This window comes from Cucumis melo, chromosome 7, assembly GCF_025177605.1.
Source record: "Cucumis melo cultivar AY chromosome 7, USDA_Cmelo_AY_1.0, whole genome shotgun sequence".
In the NCBI taxonomy this organism is placed as follows: Eukaryota; Viridiplantae; Streptophyta; class Magnoliopsida; order Cucurbitales; family Cucurbitaceae; genus Cucumis; species Cucumis melo.
The window spans coordinates 26,125,901-26,144,280 of record NC_066863.1 but is presented as its reverse complement, the minus strand read 5'-3'; the positions used below and the strand labels follow the sequence as shown (position 1 = coordinate 26,144,280).

General features: G+C 35.8%; 2 long non-coding RNA genes across 2 annotated transcripts; both read left to right on the top strand.

Annotated features, from left to right (window-relative positions):
- The first annotated feature begins 4,659 nt into the window (after positions 1–4,659).
- LOC127150185 (uncharacterized) lies at positions 4,660–5,543 on the top strand. The gene is made up of 2 exons (XR_007822224.1): positions 4,660–4,962; positions 5,286–5,543. It is a non-coding gene; the product is annotated as an uncharacterized LOC127150185 (long non-coding RNA).
- A 3,236-nt stretch (positions 5,544–8,779) lies between these two features.
- LOC127150174 (uncharacterized) lies at positions 8,780–17,328 on the top strand. Its single transcript, XR_007822208.1, has 3 exons — positions 8,780–8,934; positions 9,003–9,070; positions 17,129–17,328. It is a non-coding gene; the product is annotated as an uncharacterized LOC127150174 (long non-coding RNA).
- Positions 17,329–18,380: the final 1,052 nt, after the last annotated feature.

The following is an 18,380-nucleotide window of genomic DNA, read 5'->3' as shown; positions in this document are numbered from 1 at the left end:
ATCCACAGACTGACGGTCAGACTGAGCGCCTGAACCAGGTTTTAGAGGATATGTTGCGAGCGTGTGCATTGGAATTTCCAGGTAGCTGGGACTCCCACTTACATTTGATGGAATTTGCCTATAATAACAGCTATCAGGCTACCATCGGCATGGCACCATTTGAGGCCTTGTACGGCAAATGTTGTAGATCCCCGGTTTGCTGGGGTGAGGTGGGTGAGCAAAGATTGATGGGTCCTGAGTTAGTTCAGTCTACTAACGAAGCGATACAGAAGATTAGATCACGCATGCATACCGCTCAGAGTAGGCAGAAGAGTTACGCAGATGTGAGGCGGAAGGATCTCGAATTTGAGGTAGGGGACAAGGTGTTCCTAAAGGTAGCACCTATGAGAGGTGTCTTACGATTTGAAAGGAGGGGAAAGCTGAGTCCCCGTTTTGTTGGGCCATTTGAGATTCTGGAGCGGATTGGCCCTGTAGCTTATCGCTTGGCGTTGCCACCATCACTCTCGACAGTTCATGATGTGTTTCATGTTTCTATGTTGAGGAAGTACGTGCCAGATCCATCCCATGTAGTGGATTACGAGCCACTGGAGATTGATGAAAACTTGAGCTATGCTGAACAACCCGTTGAGGTGCTTGCTAGAGAGGTGAAAACGTTGAGGAATAAAGAAATCCCTCTGGTTAAAGTCTTATGGCGGAATCACCGGGTAGAAGAGGCTACATGGGAGCGTGAAGATGACATGAGGTCCCGTTATCCCGATCTGTTCGAGGAATAAAACTTTCGAGGACGAAAGTTCCCTAAGGAGGGAAGAATGTAACGCCCCGAATTTTCGAAGTAAACTTTTACCGTTTTATATAATTTTTCGGGAATGTTAAATCTTGGATTAATTTATGAAACTCTGAATTAATATTTGTAAATTTATATAATAATAATATAATAGTAATTATATTATTATTATTATTAGTATTTATTATTATCCTTATATATAATTTAATATTAATATTTTCTTTTATTATTATTATTATTAGTATTATTATTATTAATTAATTTTTAAAAGTTAATATATATATATGTATATAATAATATTTTATATATTTTTATTATTAGTTATAATAATTAAAAATTAATATATATATATATATAATAATATTCTATTTATTATTATTATTAAAAGTTATATATATATATATAATAATAAATTTTTTTTTTTTAAATTTAACCCTAAACCGCGCGGCTACCCCCCCCACCCCTCAATCCAATTTCGTTTCTCCTCCTTGCGCCGCCGCACCCCCCCTCGAGTTTTTCTTCTTCATTTTTCCCGACGGTCATCTCCTTCTTCTTCATTCTCTTCTCCATCCGACAGCGACGTCGCCTTCATCTCTCTTCCTCTGTCGTCGTCTCCGTCTCCGAAATCGAACAGCCGCCACGACCGTCCGTTTCGATCTCCTCTCGGGTTCACAACGCTAGCCACCGGCGTGCGCCCTCCGTCAGTCGTTCGCCGTGTGGGAGCAAGGCCGGTAGTCGAACGCCTCCCAGCTGCCGTTCGTCACGGTCGTCGGACGCTGGAGAGCCGTCGTTCGTGTTGCCCGTTTCGCGCTGCAAAACCCGACCCGGTTCCAAGCTGACCCGACCCAAAACCCGCTTCCAGTCCGAGCCACACACGAATCCGGGTGAGCCGAGCCGAGTGATCCGAGTGAGTCGAGCCGAGTGAGCCGAGTGAGCCGAGCCGCGAGCCGAGTGAGCCGAGCCGCGAGCCGACTGGAGCCGAGCCATAAGCCGAGCCGAGCCGAGGCCAAGCCGAGGTGGAGCCGAGCCGAGCCGAGCCGAACGCCTTCAAGCCGAGCCGAGCTCCTTGTTTCACCAAGCCACCTAAGCCTTCCTTCCTCCGCTCCGGGTCACGGTGAGTCTTCGGTAAGGATTGTTTTCGATGAATTCCCTAATGTTGCTACATCCGATTAGAGTTTGAATATTGGAATAAGATGTGGCCCTACTTTTCTCCCTTGAAGGTAGTACAGAGTTGACGCTTGAGTTCTTGGGTCTCGCGGTAGGCTTGTTTGGAGGTAGTTTTCCTTTCCTTGGGTAAGTCAACGGATGTCGCTTCTGACCTTTTTAAAACGACTTCTACTAAAGTCATCAACTAAAACCTTCGTGTTTCGTTTAGGTGGATCTGTTGAGCGTGGATTCGATCGAGGGGCATAACCGAGTATCAGGTAAGGGTTTTCCTACTACTGGACCTCGGATCGAGGCTGAAAACGTAGTAATCCACAGGGGATTACACGTTAGTGACTGTACTGAATAACTGTATGTGTGTTGACTGTTAAGCACTGTTATTATATTTTGTCTGATGTAAAGGTACTGTGACTGCTAATTGTAGATCGGGATTCTATATTGATGGACCTTGAAGTTACGGTTCAGTATGTAGTAATCATTGGTCTGGATGTTGATCATGGAGTTTGGACGGGGAAGGACAGCGAGTCCGGTTTTGGTTGGTTAGTTGATTGGGTCTAGGGTTTTCCCTAATGGTGTGCGAATTAGTGACGCGTATAGTAACTGAGGGTGTAATTGTTTAAACCTATACTATCTGACTGACAAAGCCTATGGCGGAACTGTAATATGAATGCCGTTGGGGTGTGACTGTTGTGGACGGTTTAGTATGGACTGAGGGGTAACGGTTAGCTTCATCTATGGGGTAGTGTGCCTTACGGATATGTGCATCCTTCGGGAGCACTAGACTGATATGTGCATCCTTCGGGAGCACTAGACTGATATGTGCATCCTTCGGGAGCACTAGACTGATGTGTGCATCCTTCGGGAGCACTAGACTGATGTGTGCATCCTTCGGGAGCATTAGACTGATATGTGCATCCTTCGGGAGCACTGGACTGATATGTGCGTTCTACGGGACCACTAGACTGTTACGTAGGGCACCCCCGAATAGGAAGTTAACTGTTGTCCCCTAACGGGCCCAGTAGTGGGTCCCTTACTGGGTATGTTTATACTCACCCTTTTTCTTCTTAACTTTCAGGTAAGGGCACGGCTAGGAGCAGACCGACGAGGGGCAGAAAGGATGCGTGAAGGCCATATGGACGTGTCTGATTTTATTTTCGCTTCCGCTGATGTATTTTGTCAGAATATCTGTTTTGGTGATTTTCTGTTGATAACTTACAAATTTTATTTGAAACCATTGTGAATTTTGGATTTGATGACTTGAGATTTTATTCAAAACTTTTGCAACTGTGTTTTTAAACAGGGCCCGATACCGTTTTGTTGTTATATTCCTAATGTTTTAAGAAATCGTAGCTGGTTCATTATAAACTTTGTGTTGTGTGGTCGAGTCGTAGTATTGAGTAATGACCTCAGCTTAGTCCGGAAAGTTGGGTCGTTACACTTACATTTAATTATTTTTAATCCTAATGTGTAGAAGAAATTTTGCGACAATATCACATTATTATTCAAATAAATAAAACAACAATAATTTTCCCCCTATGATCTCTAACAAAAATAATTGGCTTTCTTTTTCTCCCCTCCGAAGTCACTGCCTTCAAGAATTAATAACTTTATGAAATAATAATTAAAAAAAATGTATCATTATGGAAGACATCTCTTCAATAATATATTAGGATCAAAAGCTAAGAAAGGAATACAAGAAGATGGGTTATTGCAAGACATAGGACGACCAGAGGTCTGCCTGTATTTTAGATTGATTTTCATATTTTTGTTTTAAAAGTAATTCATTGAGAGATGATCTATACCAAAAATAGTTAATCAAATATTATAATCCTCTCTTTCTTGCTTTTGTTTTATGCTAATTCTTGGTATTAAGATTTATTGTTTGACGTATGTTGTTTAATTAGGTTTCAAATTTAAAGATACATACCCGAAATCGGGGTTTCTCTCTCTCCTTTTTAACGAAAGCCCCCTCTCCCCTTGCAATTTATAATTATGAATAAATACCCTATAACTCTCATACTTTGGCTTCTCTCTCATTTTCTTCCTACTAGGATATTGCATTATTATTCTTTGCCATCACTTGGTTGCAACCATAATCATTATCTCACTCAAATAAACTCATTCTTATAAACCTAGAGACTAAAAAAGTACACTTTCAAAATTCAGTAACCAAACATACATATTTTTCAGAACTTGAGATCAAAATGATCATTTTCCCTAAATAAAATCTAATAAAAGGAAGGAATCAATTTGAGACATCCAAGAGTAAATGCATATCAAATTAAATTAGTAAATAAAAAATAATTCAAAATATGAAAATGATGTTAAGAAGGTGAAAAGTAAATATTTATAAGTAAATTAATTTTCCATCACTTATTAACCACATTATGGAAAAGGCAAAAGGAATGTTTTCATCACTTATTTGTTCTTGAAATCATAAAATTAATATCAAGAACTTTGAGTTATATGTTTTAATTTTATTTTCTACATATTCTCCTTTGAGACATCATTTTTAGTCAACACAACCATTTTATTTGCAATCAAGGCCCATTCTTCCCAAACTTGTATTTAGAGGACAAACAAATATTCACCACTTGTTACAAATATGTATAGAGAGAGAAAAACCTAGTTTTCGCTCAATGATCTAAATTTAACAACTAAAATTGCTATAAAATGGTGTTCTCTCGCTTTCCTCATACGATCAACCCATAAGGAAAAAAATAGGTTTACTAAAAGCTAAAACTAAAAAATGGCAAAATCCAGTACGATTGTTTTCTTTATGTGCATTGTTGTTGTGGTGGGATCACTGCAATTCTCTAGGGCAGACATGACTGCTGAAAGGGACACTGAGATTGAGATGAGATCTAAGTTGTTGCAGAGCGAAATATCCAACGTAATGCCTCAATTCAAATCATGTGTAGAAACCTGCGCGAAAGCATGCATCGCAAAAGACAGTGCCAACACATCGTGTCATTCTACATGTGATAAAGATTGCATGAAAAAGGAAGTTGTTGGTATTGTCTTGATTCTTTGGAGAAATGTTTTTTTTAACCAAGACGATAAATAATTTTTTTTTTGTGCGGTCAATTTTAGTTGCGAGGCAAACTTCACTTTTATTATGGAAATTAGTGAGTTTTGTAAGGTAAGGTCGGTACGTGTTCCATACTTTAATATAGTTTTGCTGCTAGAATTTGAAGGGATATGAGATAATTGAAAATTTAGAATGAGAACTCATGTCAAAATTTAAGGAAAATTTAGTTGTTTAATTCTCCCAACTTATTGATCTTTTTCTTTTTGTGTGTGTATTAACTTGATTTTTTATTCGTCTGTTTTGCAGATAAAATCAGCGACAAACTAGGCATTCGTAATTAACCATGAAATTAAAGTTAGGACGTGGAAAATGGTCGGATCAAGTATAAATTATCTGGATAATTAACATTTCAGAGAGGAAAATCTAAATTCCTTGACCCTCGTCTCTTTCATTTTTGTCATCCAATTGGTGGCTTCTTTATATAAAGGTTTTATGTTATGTATCGGACCGGTCTTCTTTCATCATTATTTTCAACAACGAGATCAATAAAATTCATCTAATTTTTGTGTTTGTTCACATAATTATTTATGTCTTACATTTAATTATTTTTAATCCTAGTGTGTAGAAGAAATTTTGCTACAATATCACATTATTTTTAATCCTAATGTGTAGAAGAAATTTTGCGACAATATCACATTATTATTCAAGTTGTGAGTTTCTTTTGTCACATATGTTTGTTCCATCTTTGTCTGCAGTGTTTGATATATTATTAAAGAGATAAGTTTTATGGTCATTAATATGTTTTATTGTTTTTATTAATTACAAGTTTGAGATAAGTTTATTTTTAAATGGAATTTCATACACTGTGAAGTGAAAAAGACAATGTTCGTCGAGATGATAGAAAATTTGTCTTTAGATGGAAAAAAAATAAAGAGAAAACTGGGAGATTGGTCGAGAAAATTAGGAAATTGGTGAAGGATATATCAAGGGAGAAATTTGGAGATTTGGAGATTTAAATATTTAATATATTTAATAAAAATTCTTAGGTTAATAAAAATAGACCAATTTGGTCCATAAATTTTTAAAATATATTTAATAAGGAAAGATATTTTTAAAAATTAAAAATTGAAATTTGAAAATATATTTAATAAGGAAATATATTTTACAAAATTGGAATTTGGAGATTTAAATATTTAATAACATATTTTGTAAATATATATTTCTTTTAAAAATTTGGAGATTGGAATTTGAAATTTGAAAATATATTTAATAAGATAATATATTTTTGAAAATTTGAAATTGAAATTTGGAAAAATATTTAATAAAAAAGAAAAATATTTATACTATATAAAACAATTCTAAAAATAGAAAAAGCTCACAGGCCCACCTTGAAAAATACTAAAAAAATGCCCCGTCAACAACGCGCGTAATATATTTGGTACACGATCGTTTACATTTGGCTATTATTCGGTACACGATCGTTTAGATTTGTTCGTTTAGATTTGGATAGCCAAATCTAAACGATTATTTTTTCAATTGTATCGTTTAATTAATTGGGTGACATGATCGTTTAGATTTGGTTACACATCGTAAAAAAAAAAAAAACGATGCACGCAGCGAAAGAAAAAGAAAAAAGACGATAGAAAGAAATCAGATTTGGATACACGACGTAAAAAAGAGAGGAAAAGAAGAAAGACGATGCACGCAGCGAAAGAAAAAGAAAAAAAGAAAAAAGACGATAGAAAGAAATCAGATTTGGCTACCTAAATTTGAACGACATAAAAAAAGAAGATGAAAAGAAGAAAGATGAAAAGAAGAAAGACGAAAAGAAATCGTAGAGGAAAAAAGAAGAGTAAAAGAAGAAAAACGATAAAAAAATCGCAGAGAAAAGAAGAAATAGGGAAGAACAAACTTGAAATATTTAAAAAATAGCTAACTTTACCAGTTTTTTTACACTATTTTAGTAGTTTGTTATATTTATGAAAATTTCTCTATTATATTTCTAAATTTTCTTAAATTAGTGATATGGAATAACCTTATAATTATATATAATTTTGTTCACTTAGGTATTGCATTATTTAGAATTTAGGACACATATATCAAATGGTTATTATAGACAATTTAAATAAAACACAATATGATTGAAAAAATTAGATTAGGACGGGGCTGGATGTTTTATAAAAAATAAATAACTAAATAAACCAACAAAATAAATAAACCAATTGTTGACATAGAGATTCAAGCAACAACAATACGCAAATGACATTTACTTTACCTATGAAGGTGTCTTAGAGTAGCAGTAGAATTTGTTGTAAATCGATGCTATAGAAAGTATTATTTGTCATAGTGTAAAAACAATTAACTAGCCATGGAAAATTGAAATACAAATTTTCATTGCTTTTTTTATTTAGGTATTTTTATCCTACAATTTTTTATTTTTTTAAAAATATATAATAATAGTAATAATGGTTAAGATTTTTTTTTAAAAAAATGTAAACTTTTGTAAATGTAATAAAACATCAAACTATTTACAGCTCGTATAATAAAATTCATATATCAAGTGCGTGTTGTTGACGACGTGGTTGATAGGACATTTTTGACATTTTACACAGTGAGTCTATAGGCTTTTTCTGTTTTTTGAATTGTTTTATAGAACGTAAATATTTTGCCATTTTTTTATATTTTTTAAAAGACCGCAGTAAAAAATTTGTAATAATATAAAATTTTATAATAATTTTTTTTAATCTTTTATAAAATTGAAAATAAAAACCATTAATGAGTATATCTATCATTTAAAAAAATCAATTTATTTTAGACAAAATATTTTAATATCACATTTAACTTATTTTTATCAGTTTTAGGAAAAAACAAATCAATTTATTTTGGACAAAAAAATTTAATATCAAACTTTATTTATTTTTATTATTTTAGAAAAAAATAAAATTAATAAAATCACATAATATTTAATTTGATTTTATACCTATTGAATTTTCCTAATCTGTGGTACACCTGTATCTATAAACTGAGACAATTTGGAAGGGGAGAAAAATTTGTTTAAATCTCTACAAGGAAAAGAATTATTATTTCTCTTTTTCTTTTCCTTTATCCTCAACACCCTACTCTCAAGCAATCGCACCTCATATAACAAATAATTTTCTTTTAGATCTTAATTCGTTTTTTCTAAAGTTTTTTTTCTTCTCTTTTTCTAAGGTAGAGAGAAAAAAAATGTATAAGAAAATTTTTTTTGCCACTTTTCTTTTATATCATTATTCTTTTCTTAAAAAAAATTAACCTTTTTTTCTATTTATCGTGATTGTCATTATTTTTTAAAATTTCTACTCTTAACCGTTGTTTCCTTTTCAATAAAATATAGAGAGAAATAATAAGGGATAGAGAAAATTTTATCGTTGTTGTTAACGTCGTTATCGTTGTCGTTGTTTTCTTTACTACATTATTTTCTTGAGTCCTATGAACTCCACTAACTTTAATTGTTTGAAAGAAAACTTACAACTCAAACAATTTGATGAAAAGAAAAAAGAAAATGAATAGATTTGCACAAATTGCTTTGTTTTGTAAGATGTAACAATGTAACCATGTAAAATCATATCTGTGAATCTAGAATCATTGATTAAAAAGTAACTTTTCCCTCCTTCATTCATAGGAATCTGAGCCTTTGTCCATTCTCTAAAAATTCAAATTTCAATAATTACCCTTAGGTTCTTTCAATTCCCAAAATCCCATCTCTTTCCCATAAAATACTCTACTTCTACTGAACAACCTCTCTCGCTCTCAGCCATAACCATGGAGGAGAAAGACAGAGACCACCGTCACCACTGTCATCGCGACTCTCCGACTCCGATGAAAAAAGCCTACTACATCTCCAGAAACGGCCGTTTGGAACAACCCCATTTCCTCGAAATCCCTCTCTTCCCCGACCACCCTCTTCGTCTTAAAGGTACGCTTCTTCTACTATTTCGAACGGCGTGTGGTTTTGGGTCTCATCGTATTCAATATGATTGACAGATGTTTCGGATTGGCTGGCTGTTCTCAGAGGCAACCCCATGCCCTTCCTCTATCCTTGGTCCTAAAAGGTAAAAAAAAAAAAAAAACACGGGTTCTGGTTTAGCGAGTTTTAGGGTTCTTTTTCTTTTTAAATTCTTCTGTTTGGTGGAAGAGGGTTTTGGACGATGTTCTTACGTATGAGGTAAACTGGCGAAGGTGAATTTCTTTCATTTTTTTTCAATTACTTACTTAACATATCTCTCACCATTACTAGGTGAATTTCTTTCATTTTTTCCAATTATTTACCTAACATGTCTCTCACCATTATTAGGTGAATTTCTTTAATTTTTTTTCAATTACTTATCTAACATATCTCTGACCATTAGTAGGAAAAAAGATGGGAAGTTAGTGGAATACTAGTGATGTTTTTTCGTCCATGTACATTTCTTTCTTTCAATTCTTGCAAAATTATTATTATCCCCTCTTTGTTTGGTAAATATCATAGTTTATATAAAATATAAACCAAATATTGTCTTATATAAATCCTCAATAACACAATACATCGACACACGTAAAAGCTTTAATTATTTTCTTCTCATATACCTACTATACGAATCAAAATTTTTCATGACTTATATTCGTAAAAGCTTTGTATTCTTATTTTTCTTTTAGCTATGACTTTCTCATCCACAATATAAACAAGTCAAGATGATCTAGAATGGAGTTTAATAACACAACTTAAGTTGGATGACACGATATTCGATTGTTTAATTTGGGATCTTTATCTCAAATTGGTACATGTATCAATGATATTCAAATATTATTTTGAAATGATCATAAATGAAAATTAAGTTTCAACTGTTGTCATGCAATTAAGACCATAAAACGTGAGTGTTGGCCAAAATTGCTGAATCTCATAGCTTTGCATCAAAAAAGTCGGAATTAATATTGGTCCCAAATATTGCAATGGACATCAATAATCTTGACTTGTTTTGGTGTGAAGCTCATGAGATTACACAATTTTAATTTGACCAACACATGATCTATGGTCTTAATTGCATTGCAACAGTTTAAACTTAATTTTCATCTACATTAATACATGTATCAATTTGAGATCAATAAAGATCCAAAACAATTGAATGTTGTATCATCTAATTAAATTTTGTTGCTAGACTCACTTCCAAATCATCTTGACTTGCTTTTATTATGGATGAGAAAGTCATAGCTAAAAGAAAAATAAGAATAAGGAGCTTTATAGTGTGAGTCATCTCATAAAGAAATTTGATTAGCTATATGAGAAGAAAGTAATTAAAGCTTCTACGTTTAAGTCGATGTATTGTGTCATTGAGGGTTTATATAGAGGAGTATTTGTGTAACGACCCAACTTTTCCGGACTAAGCTGAGGTCACTACCAAATACCAAAACTCGACCATTCAACGTAAAATTCAAAACGGACCAGATACGATTCATTAAAACAGTATAAACCTTACAAAAGACAGTTTCGGGCCCTATTTTAAATAATTCAAAAAAAATCACAAGATAAAATGTCAAGTCACCAGTCCAAAAACCACAATCAAAATATTCTGACAAAATACATAGCGGAAGCGAAAGAAAATCAGACGCGTCCATATGGCCTTCACGCAACCTTCCTGCCTCTCGTCGGTCTGCCCCTCGCTGTACCCCTACCTGAAAAGTTAAAGAAGAGAAAGGGTGAGTATAAACATACCCAGTAAGGGACCCACTACTGGGCCCGTTAGGGGACAACAGTTAACTTCCTATTCGGGGGTACCCTACATATCAGTCTAGTGCTCCCGAAGGATGCACATATCAGTCTAGTGCTCCCGAAGGATGCACATATCAGTCTAGTGCTCCCGAAGGATGCACATATCAGTCTAGTGCCCCCGAAGGATGCACATATCAGTCTAGTGCTCCCGAAGGACGCACATATCAGTCTAGTGCTCCCGAAGGACGCACATATCAGTCTAGTGCTCCCGAAGGATGCACATATCAGTCTTGCGCTCCCGAAGGATGCACATATCAGTCTAGTGCTCCCGAAGGATGCACATATCCGTAAGGCACACTACCCCATAGATGAAGCTAACCGTTACCCCTCAGTCCAAACTAAACTGTCTACATCAATCACATCCCAACGGCATTCATATCACAGTCCCGCCATAGGCTTTATCAGTCAGATAGTATAAGTTTAAACATCTACACCCTCAGTTGCTATATGCATTACCGATTCGCACACCAATAGGGAAAACCCTAGGTCCAATCGACTAACCAACCAAAACCGGACTCACGGTCCATCCCCGTCCAAATTCATGAACCACATCCAGACCAGTGTTTTACTACATACTGAACCGTAAGTTTAGGGTCCATCAACATAAATTCTCAATCCACAAATAGCAGTCACAGTATATTTTCGTCAGACAAAATATAGTATTAGTACTTAACAGTCAACACGCATTCAGATATTCAGTACAGTCACAAACGTGTAATCTCCTGTGGATTACTACGGTTTCAGCCTGGACTCGGGGTCCAGTAGTAGGAAGACCCTTACCTGATACTCGGTTATGCCACTCGATCGAATCCACGCTCAACGGATCAACCTAAACGAAAACACAAAGGTTTTAGTTGATGACTCTAGTAGAAGTCGTTTTGAAAGGTCCGAAACGACACCCGTTGACTTACCCAAGGAAAGGAAAGTTATCTCCAAACAAGCCTGCCGCGGAACCCGAGAACTTAAGCGTCAACTCTGTACTACCTTCAAGGGAGAAAAGCAGGGCCATATCTTAATCCAACATTCAAACTCGAATCGGACGAGGTAACATTAGGGAATTCATCAGAACAATCCTTACCGAAGACTCACCGTGAACCGAAGTGGAGGAAAGAAGGCTTAGGTGGCTCGGCTCGGCTCGGCTCAGCTCGACTCGGCTCGGCTCGGCTCGGTTCTCGGCTCGGCTCGGCTCGGCTCGGCTCGGCTCGGCTTGGTTCGGCTCGCGGCTCGGCTCACTCGGCTCGCGGCTCGGCTCACTCGGCTCGTGGCTCGGCTCGGCTCGGCTTGGTTCGGCTCGCGGCTCGGCTCACTCGGCTCGCGGCTCGGCTCACTCGGCTCGTGGCTCGGCTCACTCGGCTCGTGGCTCGGCTCGCTCGGCTCGACTTGGACAAGGATGGCGGCTCGGCTCGAACAAGTATCGCGGCTCGGCTTGGACAGGGATTGCGGCTCGGCTTGGGCAGCGATCTCGGCTCGGCTTGGACAGCGATCTCGGCTCGGCTTGGACAGCGATCTCGGCTCGGCTTGGACAGCCGGCTTGGAGCCGATTTAATCTTCACACTCCCGGCGGCGGAACGCGGCGGCGATGGCAGAGATGGTTTGCCCGGTTTCTTTCGTCGACGACGGTAATACGACGGCTGACGTTTTACCACCAAGGCAGAAACGGCCGACGGCTGGCCGTGCACGCGGAACTGAGAAGAAGGGTAGTCGGGGACGGCCGTCGCTGATGCCTCCCGCCGGTGATGTGCGAACACCGAAGTGGACGGCCGACGAAAGCGCGCGGGCGACGTCTGAGTGCCGGATGAAGAAGCCGAAGAGAAGAAGACGAAGGAGAAGAGAATGAAGGGGAATAGATGGCCGGCGGCGTGCGGGAGAGAAAACGGAGATGGAGGGGGCTGTGCGCGTGCGAGGTAGGGTTTTTCTCTCTCTTTTATTTTTTTTTTGTAATAAATATATATATATATAATTCTTAATAAATTTATAATATTAATAATTTAAATTAAATAATAATATATATATTAAATACAAATAATATAATAATAATAAAGTAATAACAATAATATATTAATAATATTAATATTAAATAAATAATAATTTATTTTATTGTTTTAGAAATAACAATATTTCTATAATATTAATTAATAATAATAACTATAATATTAATATTATAACAAATAAAATAAATATTAATAATAATAATATAATCAATATTATATCATTATTATATCAATTTGCACTTTAAATAAAACGAGAAAAATTTTACCTTAAAAAAATTTCGGAGCGTTACAATTTGGTTTAAGATTCTATATCAAGTGTAGTGAGAAATAATGTTATTTACCAAACAAAAAATGGAGAATAGTAATTTTGCAAAGATTGAAAGAAAAAGCTGGACATCGACTAAAAAACATCCCTCATGATTATTCCACAAACTTTCCATCCTTTTCGTATGCGTCATGTGCTAGTAATAGTGAAAGATCTCTATTACTTAAGGAATTGAAAAAAAATAAGTGGAATTCACCTTCACCAGTTCACCTCATCCTATAGGAATATTGACCAAAATTCTCTTCTACCATTTCTCCACCATCATCCATCTCAAAGGCTGATTCACCCTCTTTTATTCTCTTTAGTATCTCCTTTTTAGTGCAATTTCTCTTATTTTAACTCATTGTTTCTCCAACTTTTACACTTTAAAAATTGGTTTTATTGATTTTTCTCGATGGACTAAAATACTTTTTTACTAAACACTAAAACTAATCTTTTTCGTGGAATGAAATATTTTTAACTATAAAAAATAGATTTGAAGAAAAAAAATAGTAAATCTTATTTATCCACTTTTTCACAATAAAATCTTTAAACTAAACACGTGATGGTTTTAAAAGATATAAAATGAATCGATCAATTTCTTAAATAAAATAGAATATTTTTCAATATAGAATCTATCTTTTTGTTCCCATTTCCAACCCACACAAATGGATATCTCAAAATAAAATGATTGATTGTATAACAAAATGAAATGAGAAAAAAATCTAGACACGTATTGATGACAAACAACACTAAAACAAAGAGATGAGATACCATATTCAATAATACATTTGTCATTATCAATATTGAAAATAAAAACCAAAGAGTTAAAAAACAAATGTGTATATCAAAAATAAAATGGAAACATTGAACAGATGAGAAACAATACTAAAAGAAAAGGGAAAAGAAAACTAAAAGCAAGACAAAGAATTAAAGAGAAAAAAACAAAAACAAAATCTCTTCTTAGTAATGTTTAAAAAGAAATCTTTTTAAAAATTGGTATAGATTTAAACAAAAATATCTAAATCAGTTAAAAAAAAATTTAAGGAAAATTTGTGTTTCAATTTTGCATGGTCATATATAACCAGAGAATTTTTTCACACTACCACAAATAATACTTTCCATAGCATTGAATAACATCAAATACTACGGTCTATAGATAAGTACTCTAAGACACCTTAGAGGTAATGGAAATGAGGCAAATTTCCCTTGCATATTGTTGTTGCTAGAATCTCAATGTCAACAATTAGTTTATTTATTTTGTTAGCTTATTTATTTATTTATTATAAAATGTCCGGCCCCATTCTAATCTAATTTTTTCTATCATATTGTGTTTTAATTTTAGGGGTCTTTTAAAAAATATAAAAATCGGCAAAATATTTACAATTTATATAATAATTCTGAAAACGAAAAAAAGGCCAGAAGCTCACCGTGTAAAATGCAAAAAATGTCTCATCAACCATACCGTAAACAACGTGCACGAAATATATTTGCAATCGTTTAGATTTGCTTATTGTTTAGATTTTTCTAAACGTGATCATTTACTTTTTTACACGATCGTTTATATTTACCTACTTCAATCCAAATGATTTTTTTAATATTCTTTATACACGATCTTTTATTTTTTTACACGATCATTTAATTTGGTTACGTTTAAATTTGGTTAGGTTTTTTTTCAAAACTTATACACGATTTTTTAATTTTTTTTGTACACAAATTTGGCTACTTCAATACAAAATGATTTTTTTAAAAGATTTTTTATATACGATCTTTTATTTCTTTTACACAGTTCGTTTACATTTGGCTACTCCAATCTAAATGATTTTTTTTTCAAGATTGTTTATATACAATTTTTTTTACACGATCATTTACTTTATTTACATTTTACACGATATTTTATTATTTTTACACAGATTTTACTATTTTTTTTTGTACAGTCATCTAGATTTGGTTAACCAAACGTAAATAACGTAAAAAAGAGAAAAAAAAAAACGATGGAAAGAAATCGCAGCGAAAATAAGAAGAAGAATTAATAGTAGAAAGAGGATGAAAAGAAATCGAAAAATAAGAAAGACAAAATATGAAATGAATCATGCTTGAAAAGTAACTTCTTCCTCCCTCATTCATAGGGATTCGAGCCTTTTCCGCTTCTCTAAAAAGTCAAATTTCTATAATTACCCTCAGGTTCTTCCGATTCTCCCAAATCCCATCTCTTTCCCATAAAATACTTTCTTGTTCCTCTACTGAACAAACTGTAACGCCCCAACAAATTCGATTTTTTTGTTCATTGTCATTAATATTTAAGTGTGGTTATGGAAAATTCAAATTTATTGGAAGAACCTTATCATTTTGAAATTTGCGATTAAATAAGGTTTGGAATCTTTATTTTGTTTAGATAATAAGTATTTTATTTGGAAATAATTGGTGAAGTTATTATTAAATTAAAGTTGGTTGGTTAAGGGAGAAATGTGGGGACCTAGTTGGGGTTAATAAGGAAAATTTCATGAGATTTGGAGACATAGGAGGTGGTTGGTTTTCAAATTAATTAAAGGAAATAGAAAAAAAGGATATTTTCTTATATAAAGCAGCTTGGGACCCGTGCATAAGAAAAACAAAAAAAAAAAGAGGAGCAACTAAAGTCTTTCTTGAAACCCTAGCCGCCGAAACCCTAGCCGTCGACCCGCGCCGCCGCCTTCGCCGCCAGTTTCAAGCACAAGCGTTCGGGACCAGCCGCAGTAGAAGCCGAACCACCCGCGTCACCCTTCGTGATCCGCAGCCGATCCGCAGCCGTTCCGTTCGTAGCCGCCGCGTGAAACGTCGTCTGTCGCGTCGTCGAACAGCAGCGACCGTCGGTCGTCAGCCGCACGTCTCCATCCGTCGGAAACCCGAACCTGCGCTTCGGCCGTCGCCCGAACTCGAAGCCGAAACCGCGTCCGCTCACCGCTCCGTGTCCGCGCGCCGCCCCGAGTCGCAAACCGAACCCACATCCACATACCGCCCCGAGTCGCAAACCGAGTCGCGCCTCCTTGCTGTCGCAAGCCGAGCCGCACGCGCAAGATCCCTACGCCAAGCCGAGCCGAGCCGATCCCTGTTCTCTTTCCAGCCGAGCCGCCAAGCCTAATTTGGCTCCTTCCACCTAATTTTAGGTAATTAAATTAATTATTTTAGCATTACTCAGTAAGATTCAATGTTTTTGGGCACTAAATAATTTAATTTGGAATTAAATTAGATAATTTCCTTAAGGGACGTCTTGGACCAAGTAACTGCTGCAGCGTGAGATTTCTTCAGTAGGGGCTCAACCATTGCAACCTCTTTCTAGGGTAAGTCATTTCATCTGAGTTTTGAACCGTTAGTCGTTGGTGATCTAATTACGAATTTTGGCGTATTAAACAGTTAGGACCTCGTCGCTTGGAAAGCATACTTGCCTCGCGGTTAGGACTCGTCAAGTAAATCTCCAGGTAAGAGATTTCTACTACTAGCTCCACGTTTAGAGTTATGAGGTCACGTATACCTCCAATGGTGCATGTTGAGGGCTAGACTGTACGATGCATAAAATTTATGATAGTATGATGCCATTGATGATACAATTATATTATAGCATGATGTTGTGATGACGAGAACCGTTATGGCTGTACGATGGATGTTGAGATGGAGAGTGAAATGATGATTAATCTGTTATGATTATATGATGATGCCATGTGTATGTATGCTGTGATTAGGGTACCTGTTAGCTTAACCTATTAGAGTCGTACCTGCATGGGTGTCCTTCGGGATCACCACCTATTTAGGACTGTGTGGTCCGACGGGACACCAGTCTAGCATGTATATAGATATGACTCGAGTGACTCGACGGGGTCCTCGCATCCCGATTGTCCTAGGTGTCCCCCGGGACACCGAAGGCCAGAGTTACGTTCCTACGGGAGCGCATGATTGCACATGTTCGGGAACGTGCCAGAGATTGGGTACCAGTTACAGGACTCTTATAGAAAGCTAACAGGCACCTAGTGGGACTAGTAGTGGGTCCCTTACTGAGTATTTTATACTCACTCTCTTCATGTCATGTTTTCAGGTAGAGGACGAGGCAAGGGCAAAGGCAAGCTGGCGAGCGACCCGAAGTGACCGTGGCGAGCCTTAGGGACTTTTGTTTCCGCTTATTCTTGTTTTGACTTTGGTACCTGAGTTTGAGTATTTTTCACTATTTACCATTTTTTTTAAAGTAGATAGGGCCCGAGTAGGACTTTAGAACGAAATTTCATCTTTGCATATTATTTTATTGGATTTTCATAAACAAATTTCTCAAACCTTATGCGTTTTACTAAATTTTATGACTTAAACCACTTGTTCTACATTTAGTAATGACTTCAACTCAGTATAAGGAGTTGGGTCGTTACACAAACTCTCTCTCTCAGGCATAAACATGGAGGAGAAAGACAGAGACCACTGTCACCACCGTCGCCGCAACTCTCCAACTCCTATGAAGAAAGCCCAAGTGTTTTACTAGATCTCCAGAAACGGCCGTCAGGAACAACCCCATTTCCTTTAAATCCCTCTCCTCCCCAACCACCCTCTTCGTCTCAAAGGTACGCTTCTTCTACTATTTCAAACGGCAAGTGCTTTTGGGCCTCATCGTATTCAATGTGAATTTTGACTGACAGATGTTTTGGATCGGTTCGCTGTTATCAGAGTCAAATGCCATGCCCTTCCTCTATTCTTGGTCCTGTAAATGGTTAAAAAAAGAAAACACAGGGTCATTCTTTTTTTAGTTTTTTCAAAAATTGGTTTGGTTTATAAAAATTATAAAAGGACATATAAAAGCTATACATGAACCTAATGTTTATGAACTCAGTGATCAAAAATCAAATAGTCATCCATGACATTGTTTTTTTTTTTTTTTTTTTTGTTGCCTTTCTAGTTTTAATTTTTCAAAATTGGGCTATAGATCCTTTTTTAACTATGAGTTTCTTTGTTTACTTAATTTTTTTTTGTAATTTTTCAAAAATAGTAAAAAAAACCAAATTATTTACCCTTAATAAAAAACCCAACCCAACGAAAGACTAAAATATTATGTCCATTTTGCCTTTTTTTTTTTCTTTTACAATTTTCCTTTTTTTTTTTTTTAACGTTTACAAAGTCAAAATCTTTAAAAGAAATAAAAGTTTGTAATGTTTTTTTAAATTTGGCCTTAGGATTGATGAAAATCCCTTGTATAATAGAACTTCAAAAAAACTCAAATGAGACCCCATCTTTCGTGCAGCTCGACTAGCACTATTTTGATGTGTGTGGAGTAGAGGGAATGGTGAGATTAGGTGTAACCTAAATTG